At 47.9% G+C, this 13,841-nt stretch overlaps 1 pseudogene; it reads right to left on the minus strand.

Moving 5' to 3' along the window:
- Positions 1-11,571: 11,571 nt before the first annotated feature.
- LOC101151309 (histone PARylation factor 1-like) lies at positions 11,572-12,896 on the minus strand (annotated as a pseudogene).
- Positions 12,897-13,841: the final 945 nt, after the last annotated feature.

A 13,841-nucleotide genomic window follows, 5' to 3' on the forward strand; every position in this document is an offset into this window, starting at 1 on the left:
AAAGTTGGTTCTAGAGCACCTCTAACACTTCCCTGGCACTTGCTGATCTCCCCTTTAAATAAAGCAAGATGAGGCCTCGGTGCACAGCCTCATCACGCACCAGCATGTACGGCGACATTCACACCAGCCTGTACTTGGGAGTGGCATTGTCTTTTAAGGAAACCTCAAGGTTTTAAGGAGACCTTAGGGAGACAAGAAGTTTTTCATTTATAATAGTGATACAACGCTACCTTTTAAAATATTGTGGTAAAATACACATAACATAAAATTGTCCATCTTAACCATTTTTAAGCGTACGGATCAGTGGCATTAAGTACATTCACATCGTTGTGTAACCTTCGCCATCCATCTCCAGAACTCTTTCCATCTTGTAAAACTGAAACTCTGCACCCATTAAACGTTCCCCCTTCCCCAACTACTATTCTTCTTTTCTGTCTCTATGATTTTGATGATTCTAGTTACCCGCATAAGTGGAATCATATAGTATTTGTCCTTTTGTGAGTAGCTTATCTCGCTTTGCACGATGTCCTTGAGGTTCACCTCTGTTGAAGTACGTATCAGATTTCCTCCTTTGCTAAGGCTGAATCGTATCACGTTGTATGTATATTCCAAGGTTTTTTTAGCCATTCATCCATTCCACTGTACGTATATAATACACTTTGTTTATCCATTCATCATAGGACACTTGGTTGCCTCTACTCTTTGGCTATTGTGAATAATGATGCTATGAACATTGGGCGTATAAATATCCCTTCCTGCTTTCAATTCTTTTGTGTATATACTCAGAAGTGGAATTACCAGATCTAATGGTAATTCTATGCTTAATTTTTTTCAGGAACTGCCCTACTGTTTTTTTAATAGTAGCTGCCCCATTTTACATTCCCACCAACTGCACAAGGGTTCCAGTGTCTTCTCATCCTTGCCAACACTTCTCTATTTCTTTTTCAAAATAGTAGCCATCTAAATGGGTATTAGGTGGTATCTCATTATGGTTTTGATTTGCATTTCCCTAATGATTAGTGGTGCTGAACATCTTTTCATGTGCTTATTGGCCATTTGTATATCTTTACACGATGCTATCTTTTAAAACATTTAAGAAAAAAGTGAATTAATTAAAAGTATTGGTTAATAAAAGCACGAGTGGTTTTATCGGACATGGCAGGTCTCACGGAGGATGTGTGCCGCAGTCTGGCTCTGGCCCACGCTGGCCTGTGAATGAGCTGCCCACGAACCTTTTTCCTTAATGGGGTTATTTCCCTGACTCCACCACGCACCATATTCCCCTGCCTCTGTGTCCATTTCTCAGCCTACAATAAATCCTAGGTCACCTGTAAGCCCCAGCTCAAATTCCCCTTCTCCCCAGAACTCCAGTGGGGCCCAAGCTGCCAGCCTCCCACATCCAGGCCCCATGAGAGCTTCAGTCCTTCAGGAGAAGATCTGTCTCCCCTGTGAGCAATGTCTGCCCTCCCAGGACAGCAGACAGGGTAACGTGTGTGTGTAAAGCATGCTGCACAGAGTTTGGGATGCCAGCAATCAGAGACCAAGCGGGGGTCCCCTGAACAGTGCTACAAACCCCAGGGGATTGCCCAGATTTCCCAAAGTCCAACTCCTCCTTCTCCTCCTCTTCCTTTTCTTTCTTGAATGGCACATAATCCCCACTGGTCCTGGGAAGGCCCTGCTCTTGTTTCATTATTAACTTGTTCCCTTTTATCACTATTTCTCACTCCCATTCCTTGACCCATAGGGAACCATTTTAGTGTGCCTCATGTGTCTCTTTGGTTTGTGTTCTTGCAAAATGTGTGTTGTTGCTTAATGTGCGTGTGCTTTTTAATTATTAAACCGTATTGGGTTACTGATGTCATTCTGTTTCTGATCCTCTTCACCCAGCACTATATTGTTTTTTTTTACTTCTTTCATACATTTATTGCTTTTTTATATTGCAACATAACATACATATAGTAAAGTGCAAAAATTTTATGTGTACAACTCAAAACGTCTTTTATGAGGCGGAAACACCCTTTGCCCATTATCTGGATGAAGATGGAGAACATTACTAGCACTCCTGAAAGCTTCCCTGAGCTTCTCAATCATGAGCACCCCACCATTCTGATTTCTTCTCTTCTTTCTTTAGAGACAGGGTCTTAGTCTGTCACCCAGGCAGGAGCGCAGTGATGCAATCATGGCTTCCTGCAGGCTTGAACTCCTGGACTCAGCGATGCTCCCACCTCATCCTCCGGAGTAGCTGAGACTACAGGTGTGCACCACCATACCCAGCTACTATCCTGATTTCTGTTACCATTGATTAGTTTGCCTGTTGTTGAACTTTATACAATATAAATAGAATCGTACAACATGGAATCTTTGGTGTCTTTTTCTTAACCTATGTCTGTGAGATTTTGTGTTTTTGTGTGTGTAGGTATAGTTTGCTCTTTTTATTTGCTGTATAGTGTTCCACTGTTGATTTATCCAGTTTCCTGTGGATGGGCATTCATATTGATTTTCGTTTGTGAATGGGATGGATCAAGCCGTTATGAAGCCTGCATGCCTCTCAGTGGGGATGTGTCTGCATCTCCGAGAGTGTCCTTTGCAGTGGGATGGTGTGTCATGTGCAGGCATGTATTTCGTGTTGGTAGGCACTGGCGCCATACTTTCAAGCTGCCCCCTTCCTCCCCACCTGAGCCTCTTTTATCTGTGTCTTCCCTCCCCACGCCCACCTCCTGCTCCTGCCCCTCCTAAGTCTCCATCTATGCTGGCTGCTTCCACTGTTGGTAACTATGAAACCCCACCCCCAGCTGTGGCTGCAGGTAAAAGCACTGCGGAAACCCAGTCCAACTCCATGGAGCAGGCTGTCCAGGGAGGCTGTGTTCCTTATAGACCCTAAAGTCCTCACAGATGCTGTAGGTGAAGGGCTCTATGGAGACATCAACCATACAAGAGATGCTTCTGATACTGGCCGAGCTTTTTCACATTCACATCAGATTTGCTGAATTTGCCTTGTGAAGAATTCAGTGAGGGCCAGGCACGGTGGCTCACGCCTGTAATCCCAGCACTTTGGGAGGCCAAGGTGGGCGGATCACTTGAGGCCAGGAGTTGGAGACCAGCCTGGCCAACATGGTGAAACCCCGTCGCTACTAAAAATACAAAAATTAGCTGAGTATGGTGGCATGCACCTGTAATGCCAGCTACTCTGGAGGCTGAGGCAGGAGAATCTCTTGAACCTGGGAGGTGGAGGTTGCAGTGAGACGAGATTGCACCACTGCACTCCAGCCCGGGCGACAGAGCAAGACTCCATCTCAAAACAAAAGAATCCATTGAGAAGCCGAGTCCATCTAATGGGCTTCACAGAAGGCCAAGAGACAGGCTCCCAGGTCCCCAGAGTGGGTCGCCAGGGCAAGCACACGGCAAGGGTATTTTGCGACTCTCCTTAGGAGCTTTAATAAGTACAAAGAACATTTTTTAATTTAAAAAAATAAACGTTCATTTTAATATAAGCTTCTACTTCATAGCAAGTGATTTAGCTTTCAATGATAGTCATGTCACCTGCTTTCCAAAAGTGAGATGTCTTAAAGAAAACTATTTAATAAATAGCAGGTAGAACACAGATGTGGAGAAATTATGCAACTGGTGTGCAAAGGACAGAAAACGGAAGAGGAGCTCAAGGGACAGATGCCTAGGCCTGGGTTTAAATCGATGCTGTGCTGGAGCCAATTATTAAATATTCAGAAATTCTGCAAGCCGGTTGTTAAACATTGGTACTCTGAAACCAGCCACGGCAGTAAAGTAGTATTTATACCATGGAAATTGGCACACACTACAAATCAGGCCTCCCTTCCCTCCCCCTCCCCCTCTTTCTTATTTTTCACAGTGGTTTAGCAGAATGCCATTGGTTCAAATTCCCACTTGGCCACGAGTCAGCTCTGTGATCTCTGCAAGTTCTCGTCCCCTTGGGGTCAGTTTCTCTCTGTGAAGTGGAGATGATGACCTCTGCCTCTCTAGCTCTGCCAGATGCAAATCAGAGGACAGATGCCTGGAACATGTGGCCGCTGTAGTTACCCCATTCCCTGTGACTTGTTGCTATAGAGGTGAGGTCTGTGAAGGGTTCAGCCTGGGTGAGGACTGAAACACCACCCTCCCACAGGCACCCCCCAGAGCAGGCACTCGCAGGCACCGGGTGCCCACTGCCACCAGGACATGATGTAATGGCATTTTATTTAGAAGAATCTACAACATATTTGCAGTAGCAATCCAAAAAATTTACTCTCTTCTAATGAAAAATTTCAAATATATGAAAAAGTTGAGATTGGTACAATGAAGCAGCTGTGTATCCCACCACCTGGATTCAGCTGTGTTTATCATGTGGTCATAAATGCTGTATCTGACGGGTCCCCTCACAGAGCAGGCTGGTGAGCGAGTGAGTGAAGCCTCATCTGTATTTACAGCTGCTCCCCATTGCTCACGTTACCACCTAAACTCCACCTCCTGTCACATCAGCAGTACTGAATTCTCACAGGAGCGTGAGTCCTACTGTGAACTGTGTGCGCGAGGGATCTAGGTTGTGTGCTCCTTATGAGAATCTAATGCCCAATGATCTGTCACTGTCTTCCATCACCCCCAGATGGGACTGTCTAGTTGCAGGAAAACAAGCTCAGGGCTCCCCCTGATCTACATTATGGGGAGTTGTATAATATTTCATTATATATTACAAGGTAATAATAATAGAATTAAAGTGCACAATAAATGTAATGTGCTTGAATCATCTCAAAACCACCCCCAGCCTGGTCCCAGTCCATGGAGAAATTGTCTTCCACTAAACCTGGTCCCTGGTGTCAAAAGTGTTGGGGACCTGCTGCTCTGTCACTTTGACTTGTAAAGCTCTTTCCTGAACTCTTATGACCCTTTGGGCTGTTCTTCCATGCGATCACGGCTGGGACAACGAACAGTGAATTCCCTATGAACAATGAATTCCCTAAAATAACCCCATATCCCACCCTTATTCAGATATTTCCAAACATCTCAACATGTCCCTCCACCCTGTTTTATTTGAATGGGATCCCGTGAAAGTTCTGCAGGGGATTTGATTACGTCTTTTTCTAGAAATTCAGACTTTAAGGGTGCACCCCAGATCCAGCAGAAGTGGACAGCCATCCTGAGACCCAAAGCTTGTATCCTGCCCTAAGACTGCACCACTCAGAACTCCCCAGGAAATGTACTGAGTTCTGCAGTTGTCCTGTCAACACCACGAGTATGTTGTGTTCTAATGTGTTGTGAGAACACTGAAATTATACCACAATCACTGCAACCTTCTCATCTGTAGCATACCAAGAACCTCAAAAAAAATGAAGCTAGCCCAGGCTTCTCTCACCTCCGAGGCGCTGCACTAAATGAACGAAACTGCCCTCCTTTCCCTTCTCTGGGGGATGGTCTCATCAGGGAAGTAACGGCAGGAGTATGGGGAAGGAAACCTGCCATGCTGGCAGTCCCCCTAAGCCCAGGGCTCTCAGGCCATGTTAGTGACAGTCTGATGGGGTGACATCGTGGAAACCCCAATTGACCCAAGAGAAGTGACAGGATGGCTCAGATTTGGAAGCTGTCATGTTCCAGAGACGAGAATTTGATCTCCCTGCAGATGCTGAGACACAGGGATTGTTACACCTATTTTGCAGATCTGGAAACTGAAACTCAGAGAAGCTCTTTGTCCAGCTGAGGAGTAGTGAGTGGCGGCTGTGGGGCGTAAACCCAGTCCTGGCAGGCTCCTGGGCCTCACTCATGTTGCTACTGCAGGTTGGCGCCAGGCTCAGGATGCAGAGGACCCTGGGTTTCTTTGCATTTGGCCCAGCCCAGGAAGCCTCAAGCTGACAGTCGAGCTCTGTCCAGGAATTTGGGTGGGTCCTGGACCTGGTCCTGCCTTTCGGAGGCTGAGCAGTCACAGGCTGCCAGGATGGCTGCTAAAAAGCAGGATCGAAGGTATTGCTTTGTCCTTTGTCAAGATGAGTTTGATCAGAGTGATGAACGACCGAGCCACAAAGAGCTGAGCGAGAGGCCATGCACCTGGGATGAGGAAGCCTGAGGCCAGCCACCCCTGCATCTGAGTGCTGGTGCTGAGACTGACTTGCAGTGGTGATCGTTGGATTCCCGAGGGCCCCTCCACCAGGCGACCTAGGATATCCAGGACCCTTATCCTCATAGACAGGAGAAAGAGACTTGGTCCAACTTGCACAGAAAGCGGCTCCTTTGGAAGCCTGCAGAGCCACTCATCTGGCTGGAAGTGCGTCCGGAACTGGTTCCTTCTGGTGGGTTCTTGGTCTCCCTGACTTCAAGAATGAAGCTGCAGACTCTCGCGGCGAGTGTTACAATTCTTAAAGACGGTGTGTCTGGAGTTTGTTCCTTCACATGTTAAGATGTGTCCAGAGTTTCTCCCTTCTGGTGGGTTCGTGGTCTTCCTGACTTCAGAATTGAAGCCAGACCTTTGCAGTGAGTGTTACAGCTCTTAAAGGTGGCGCGTCCAAGACTGTTCGTTCCTCCCGGAGGGTTTGTGGTCTCACTCACTTCAGGAGTGAACCTGCAAACCTTTCCAGTGAGTGTCACAGCTCATAAATGCAGTGCCTGACACAAACAGTGAACCGCCAGCAAGATTTATTACAAAGAAGAAAAAACAAACTTTCCACAGCGTGGAACAGGACCCAAGCGGGTTGCCGCTGCCGCAGGGGGTGGCCAGCTTTTATTCCCTTATTTGGCCCCCACCCACGTCCTGCTGATTGGTCCATTTTACAGAGTGCTGATTGGTCCATTTTGCAGAGTGCTGATTGGTCCGTTTTTACAGAGTGCTGATTGGTGCGTTTACAAACCTTTAGCTAGACACAGAGCAATGATTGGTGTGTTTACAATCCTTTAGTTAGACACAAAAGTTCTCCAAGTCCCCACCCGACCCAGAAGCCTAGCCGACTTCACTTCTCAGAGGGAGGGTAGCAGGGCTAGGCTCAGAAAGGACAGCCCTCATGCAGCCCTGCGGGTTGGGGTGGCTGGAACCAAAGGGTTCTATGAGGGTGCTGCTGTCGGGCAAAGCCAGTGCTGGGTTCCTCAAGGAAGAACACAAGCTTCCTACCTTGGATCAGATGCCTGCCCCTTGACTGTAGAAACTCGAACCACCTTGACTGTCAGCTCTGCCAAGAGAGTATCTGATGGAGGAGGAATGGGCCCCCTTCCAGGGCCAAAATAGCTTAGTGGGCAACGGGCAGGCAAGGGCAGCCTCCGTCTGCTGCACGGGGAAGCCCATGCAGATCCCTGATCCCACTTCCTGCCAGGTGAACGCTGGCTGGTTTCTTTCAGAAGTAGAGGTGGGGTTTTGATCCTCTCTCTCAGACATGTCTTCCAGGTAGGGGACAATGTGCAGATCATTTGTGGTCAGCCAAGAGCCTGACGTGAGAGACCCAGAAGCTTTTCCATGACCAGCAGCCTGGGGATTCAGGTGGGCGGGCAATGCAAACTGCCAGTCCAGAGCTGACACCAGAGTCCAGGACACTTTTAAGCCAACATTCAACACAAGAGAAAACAAACAAACTATATGCATAAGGATATTTACTGTAGCATTAGCTACAGGGACAAAAAGTTGGAAATAAACTCCTTTATTTGTTAAGCAAATTGTGGTGCAACGAATTTGAGGATGGTTATGCAGCTATTAATATATCGAACAGGCTGTAGCAACGTGAAGAACACTTACGATGTTCTGTTGAGTGCAAAAGCAGAATACAAATAAATCTCTGGTTGCCATTATGTGGAACAAGTCCATATGTATGAACAAGGACTGGAAAGTACAAAGGGAAACTTTAAAAATCCCAGGACCCTCAAACTCCTGCCCAAGGTTAAGCCTAGAGGATGAGCCATGCAACACCCCCTTCCAGATGAATAGCTGTTGCTAGTATGATGCATTTGCCAGATCCCAACAGAAAGGTGCAAGTTCTCAGGCGGGCTGGGTGCAGTGGCTCACCCCTGTAATTCCAGTGCTCTGGGGAGGCTGAGACGGGAGGATCACTTGCGGCCAGGAGTTTAAGGCCAGCCTGAACAGCATAGCGAGACCCCCATCTCTACAAAAACTCATAAAATAATTTGCTGGGCGTTGTGGTGTCCCAGCTACTCTGGAGGCTGAGGCAGGAAGATTGCTTAAGCCCAGGAAGTTGAGGCTATTGACGCTACAGTGAGCTGTGTTTGTACCATTGCACTCCAGCCTGGGCGACAGGGTGAGACCCTGTCTCGAAAGAAAACAAAATACAAACAACAACAAGAATATTCTAAAAAAGTTTGGTGGGGGTTGACAGTTCCAGATCGGCTCACACAGATGACAAGAGAAATCTCTTGCCGGGCGCGGTGGCTCACGCCTGTAATCCCAGCACTTTGGGCGGGTGGTTCACCTGAGGTCAGGAGTTTGAGACCAGCCTGGCCAACATGGTGAAATCCCATTTCTACTAAAAATACAAAAAAATTAGCTGGGTGTGGTAGCAGGCACCTGTAATCCCAGCTACTCAGGAGGCTAGAGGCAGGAGAATTGTTTGAACCCAGGAGGCGGAGGTTGCAGTGAGCCGTGATCGCGTTACTGCACTCCAGCTTGGGCAACAAGAGCGAAACTCCAACTCAAACAAACAAACAAAAGAAGAGATTCCACCTGTAGAAGGTGACGGCCCTTGGGGATGTCAAGAGATCACGTGTCAGCCTGAGGAACAGAGTGACAGATGCCTTAAGGGGCCACTCAGTGCTCATCCCTTCTCCCACGCCTGACTCCACAGTAGAGGCTGCAGGAAGTAAAAATTCAGTTTGCCTGTGTGGGCGTCTATCCGTTCATCCACCCACTCGTTCGTTCAGCACATCTTTATGGAGCAGCAGTTCTAGGTACTTGGAATACATTAGCAAACAATCGAAGATCCTCCCCACCCGCCCCCCTCCCACAGCACGTCCCAGCCTGCAGAGGTTCTGGGCAATGCACCGGCTGGGAGGTCAGTTGTGCCGTATTTCTCCTTCTTCCTGCCACATGGGGTCCTGAGGACAGAAGCCATGCACTAAAGGCAGTGGAAACGGACAAGGGAGCCTGGGCCCCTGAGCTGAGCCAGGGCTCAGCCAGCCTGGCGCATTCTTCTGCACTTCTTTGTTTGAACCCTCGTGTGAAAGATTTGCTGTTATTTGCATCTGAATGCAGCCCTAACTGATGGAGGTAGAGACAAAGAGGAGGGAGCACTGAAATACTCCCAGGCTGGGCTCTGGGGTCTTGGCCTCTTGAAATTTCCCATTTTAAAACACTCCCAAATTAGGCCTATCCTAGAGAAGGGAGCTCCTCCTGATGGAGGGGCCCCAACTCTGAAAATCCAGAACTTGGGATTTTCAGCTAAGAGTGAAGAGGGCAGTTGGGGAGGGCCCTTAAGCAATCTGATGGCCCCGCAAACTAAGGGTGGCAGGCACTGATCAGCGCCATGGTGGTTGCAAGTATGTGAAGCCCAGCTCAAGCGGGAGGAGAATATAATGGGTCTGACCTAAGGCATTACTGAATCTACGCGCTCAAAAGATATCATCAATGTTGGGCTCCCTCTGTCCCTGTCTCAACCTTGCTCTCCCCTGGGTTGCCTCATTTGTTCTCAGGTGGCTCTCCCTGTGTGGGTACAAGATGACCCCCAGCGAGTCCCAGCACATTCAGGAGGAACGTTCTGCTGTCTCAGAATCCCAGCGGGGCGCAGCAGGACAGAAATGCTTTCTCTTTTTTAAAGGACTTACCATTCCGTATTCTGAGCCTCAGTGGCTTATCTCATGTCGTGAGTCCCATTAAGCCAGCCACTTGGACCAGCTCAATAAAATGCTCCGATGGACCAGACCACGTGTTTCTTCCTAGAGGCCTAGGGGGAGGACCCCTTGACCCAGCCCCATGGACTGAAAATGGAGAGGGTGGTATAATAAAAAATAAATGTTGGTCTTGGTCCCTGCTTTTGGCACGTAACTCCTGAAACCCTTGGAATCTCTGATAATGGTGGGAATCTCTGATAATGATTTTAGATAGCTTCAGGATGAGGGCTGGTTGCCAGAGGAACCAACGATGCATTTAGAGGGTCGGGACTTTCAGCCCCAAACCCCAATCTCCAGGGAGGGGTGGGGAGCTGCAGACTGAATCAGTCTCCACTGGCCAAGGCTCGGGTAATGAAGCCTCCGAGCTTCTGGGTTGGTGAACACACTGATATGCTGGGAGGGGATGCACCCAGAGAGGGTATGGGGGCTCCAGGCCCCTTTCCTCATCCCTCGCCCTGTGCATCTCCTCCATTTGGCGGTTCCTGAGTTGAATCCTTTATGATGGCAAGAGTAAGGTAAGTGCCTTCCTGAGTCCTGTGAGTCATTCTAGCAAATTACAGAACCTGAAGTGGGGCAGGTTGTGGGAACCCCTGACTTTGTAGCCAAGTCAGACCAAAGTGTGGGTAACTTGGCACCTGAAGACAGGCCAGTATTATGGGAGTAAACCCTATGGAGTGTCAAGTCAACTCCGAGTAGTTAGTGTCAGAATCAGCTTGAACACCCAGTTGATGCCAGAATTGGTTGGTGTCTGGAGGGTTTCCCAAGGAAAATTGGGATGCATTTATAGGTATAAGGCACATAGATCTGGGTAGCGACAGCAACAGGCACACTTGTTCCCTTGTGACAGATGTGGCTTGCCCTGCCCCTGGGATGAGTCAGGAGTCTCTCCAGCATCACCTGGGGCATGCCAGCAGCATCCCAGGCTGGGACAAGAGACACCCATTGGGGGCCATTGGGATGCCTTGGGCTGCAAGTAACAGAAACCCTCACTGACATGGGCTTCCTTGAGAAGGGGATCCGGGGAAGAAAGGGTTTTGGACAGGCTGCGTGGCCTTTCACAGGCTTTGTCCCCAAGGCCGTCTTCTCTCACAGCTGCAAGATAAATGCCAGCCGCAACTGGAGCAAGGCACTTCCTCATTCCTACTAGATAGGGAGAGAGAAAGCATTCCCTCAATGGCAGAAAAAAAAATTCTCATCTTCAGCCATTTTTTTTCCTTTGGTAGAGACGGGGACTCTCTATGTTGCCCAGGCTGCTCTCAAATCCTGGGCTCAGGAGATCCTCCTGCCTTGGCCTCCCAAAGTGCTGGGATTACAGGCAAGAGCCACCACACCTGGCCTTCAGCCAATTTTGATACCTGCCCAACCACTCTGGACGAATAGAGTCAACAAGGAAATGCCAGGGCTGATTGCTTTAAGCCTGAGCCCCTGACTGGAACAGGAGATAAGATGACATCGCAGACCGGCTGGTGTGCTTATGCTGACTTCACGAAGGGAGGGGACTGTGTGAAGGCAGCGGGTTCTGGGTGGGTGCTCTGTGTGTAGAGATGCATTGCCTGGTACCATCCTGACCCATGGGGTAGGAAATGCCCTTACCTTCTCGATTTTCTCCTCCTTTGCCTTTTCTCTTTTTTTCCTTTAATTATAAATGTTTTTAGTAAATGTTTATTTTTTATATTCCTTAAAAACAAAACAAAAATCACAAGTTTAATACTAATCCTTTGAAATACCATACACCAAACAAAGCCACCTCACTCATGCAGCAAGTTGCTCTATGTTCTCTTTACTTCTGTTTGCCAAATGAGCCTCAATAATTTCTGCAGATTCCTCTTCACCAGATTATATGCAAGAGGTAAATGCTGAGCAGCAACTTTATGAAAATAATGTGAGCCACAGCAAAAGAGCTCCATTCCCAACTCACGCCCCTTGCCACAATTACATTCATCACTAGCAAACTGCACGAAAGTCATCATTTCCTGAATGGGAACAAAAGCTTTCAGTCTCTCCTCCTCAGTTGCAGCCTCAACTATTGTCTTGCAAATTCTGTTGACGTCAGCATCTGTTTCAGGGAGCTCTCTGTACCCAACATCATTTTTATCTGCTGGAACAGCCAAGCCTGCACCATGAAAGGCCTTCGTCACAACTTTCTTATCGGTTTCATCTTCGTGGTTGTCTGTTCCAGTGAGGACCCCATTTCTCTGGCTGCTTCTGTGAGTTTTTCATCTATGTTTTTCAAGAGATTAGTTTTCTTTTTTTTTTTTTTGAGGCAGAGTTTCGCTGTTGTTGCCCAGGCTGGAGTGCAATGGTGCGATCTTGGCTCACTGCAACTTCCACCTCCCGGGTTCAAGCGATTCTCCTGCCTCAGCCTCCCGAGTAGCTGGGATTACAGGCATGTGCCACCACGCCCGGCTAATTTTGTATTTTTAGTAGAGATGGGGTTTCTCCATGTTGGTCAGGCTGGTCTCAAACTCCCTACCTCAGGTGATCCACCCGCCTCGGCCTCCCAAAGTGCTGGGATTACAGGCGTGAGCCACTGCACCCGGCCTAGTTTTCTTTTTATGCGTTACTTCTTTAAGTTTTTTCATCAAAAATAATTTGACTGCCACAAATACATTATCTCCATTTGGAACAATTGTACACTTTTTCTTTGCTTCATTTATGCCAACATATGCAGGAAGTTCATCAGAAGAATCCCTGAAATACCCCATGTGGTACTGAGTTTTATTATCTCCAATAATGACGGTCTGGAACTCAGGAGGATCACGGTAAAACCTCCAATGAAGGCTAACATTCAGGCCTGTTGAATTTTTCTTCATTTTATGTTTTCCAGCGAGGATATCATAAGGACCAACTAACTGAAGTCCGAGGCTTGCAGAAAGTGATCAGCTGGCTTTTCAGGATCAAGTTCTTCAAAGAACTTCCAGAAACGATCGGAATCTTCAGGTGAAGAGAGCTTACAATGATTTTCTGCTTCTTGTCGAAGTCCACATCAGCGTCACAGAATTTACTTTTCTTCACATTAACCATTTTTTCACAGGCCCCTCCCCGCTGGGCTTGCGCTTCCTCCCACCGCCGACCATCCTGCAGCCGCAGTGCCTTTTTTTTTTTTTTTTTTTTTTTTTAAATAGGATCTGGCTCTGCTGCCCAGGCTGGAGTGCAGTGGCACAATCACAGCTCACTGCAGCCTCAAACTCCCAGGCTCAAGCCATGTTCCTGACCCAGCCTTCTGAGGAGCTAAGGCTACAGCCAGGCCCCACCGTGCCTGGATACTTTTTCGTTGTTGTCTTGCTATGCTGCCCAGGCTGGCCTGGAACTCCTGGCCTCAAGTGATCCTCCCACCTCAGCCTCCCAAAGCATTCAGGTTACGAGTGTGAGCCACTGTGCCTGGCCTTCTCTTCCTTTTCTCTCCCATTTCACCCTCTTCCTCCCCTACCACTCTGTTCTTCCATCACCTGTTTTCTTTTGCCCTCTCCTGCTTTCTGACTCCACCCCACACAGGTTTCATCAGTTAATTTTAAATAAACCTTAGCATTGGCTATACAGGTTGGGCAGATGACTATACCTCTTTAAACCTCAACTTTTTAATCCTTAAAATGGGAGAATCGGCCAGGCACAGTGGCTCATGCCTGTAATCCCAGCACTTTGGGAGGCTGAGGTGGGCGGATCACCCAAGGTCAGGAGTTTGAGACCAGCCTGACCAGCATAGTGAAACCCTGTCTCTACTAAAAAATACAAAAAAATAATTACCCGGGCATGGTGGTGGCCACCTGTAATCCCAGCTACTCGGGAGGCTGAGGCAGGAGAATCCTTTGCATCCAGGAGGTGGAGGTTGCAGTGAGCCGAGATCGCACCACTGCACTCCAGCCTGAGCAACAGAGCGAGACTCCATCTCAAAAAAATAAAAAAATAAAATAAAATAAATGGGAGAATTAACATTAGTCATAATTAGGGAGGTTACATATTATATTTTGGATTCTGAAGCTGGCCAAGATGAAGTAAGAGACCACTACAATCCATCCATGCTG

Source organism: Gorilla gorilla, chromosome 4 (assembly GCF_029281585.2).
Source record: "Gorilla gorilla gorilla isolate KB3781 chromosome 4, NHGRI_mGorGor1-v2.1_pri, whole genome shotgun sequence".
Classification (NCBI taxonomy): domain Eukaryota; kingdom Metazoa; phylum Chordata; class Mammalia; order Primates; family Hominidae; genus Gorilla; species Gorilla gorilla.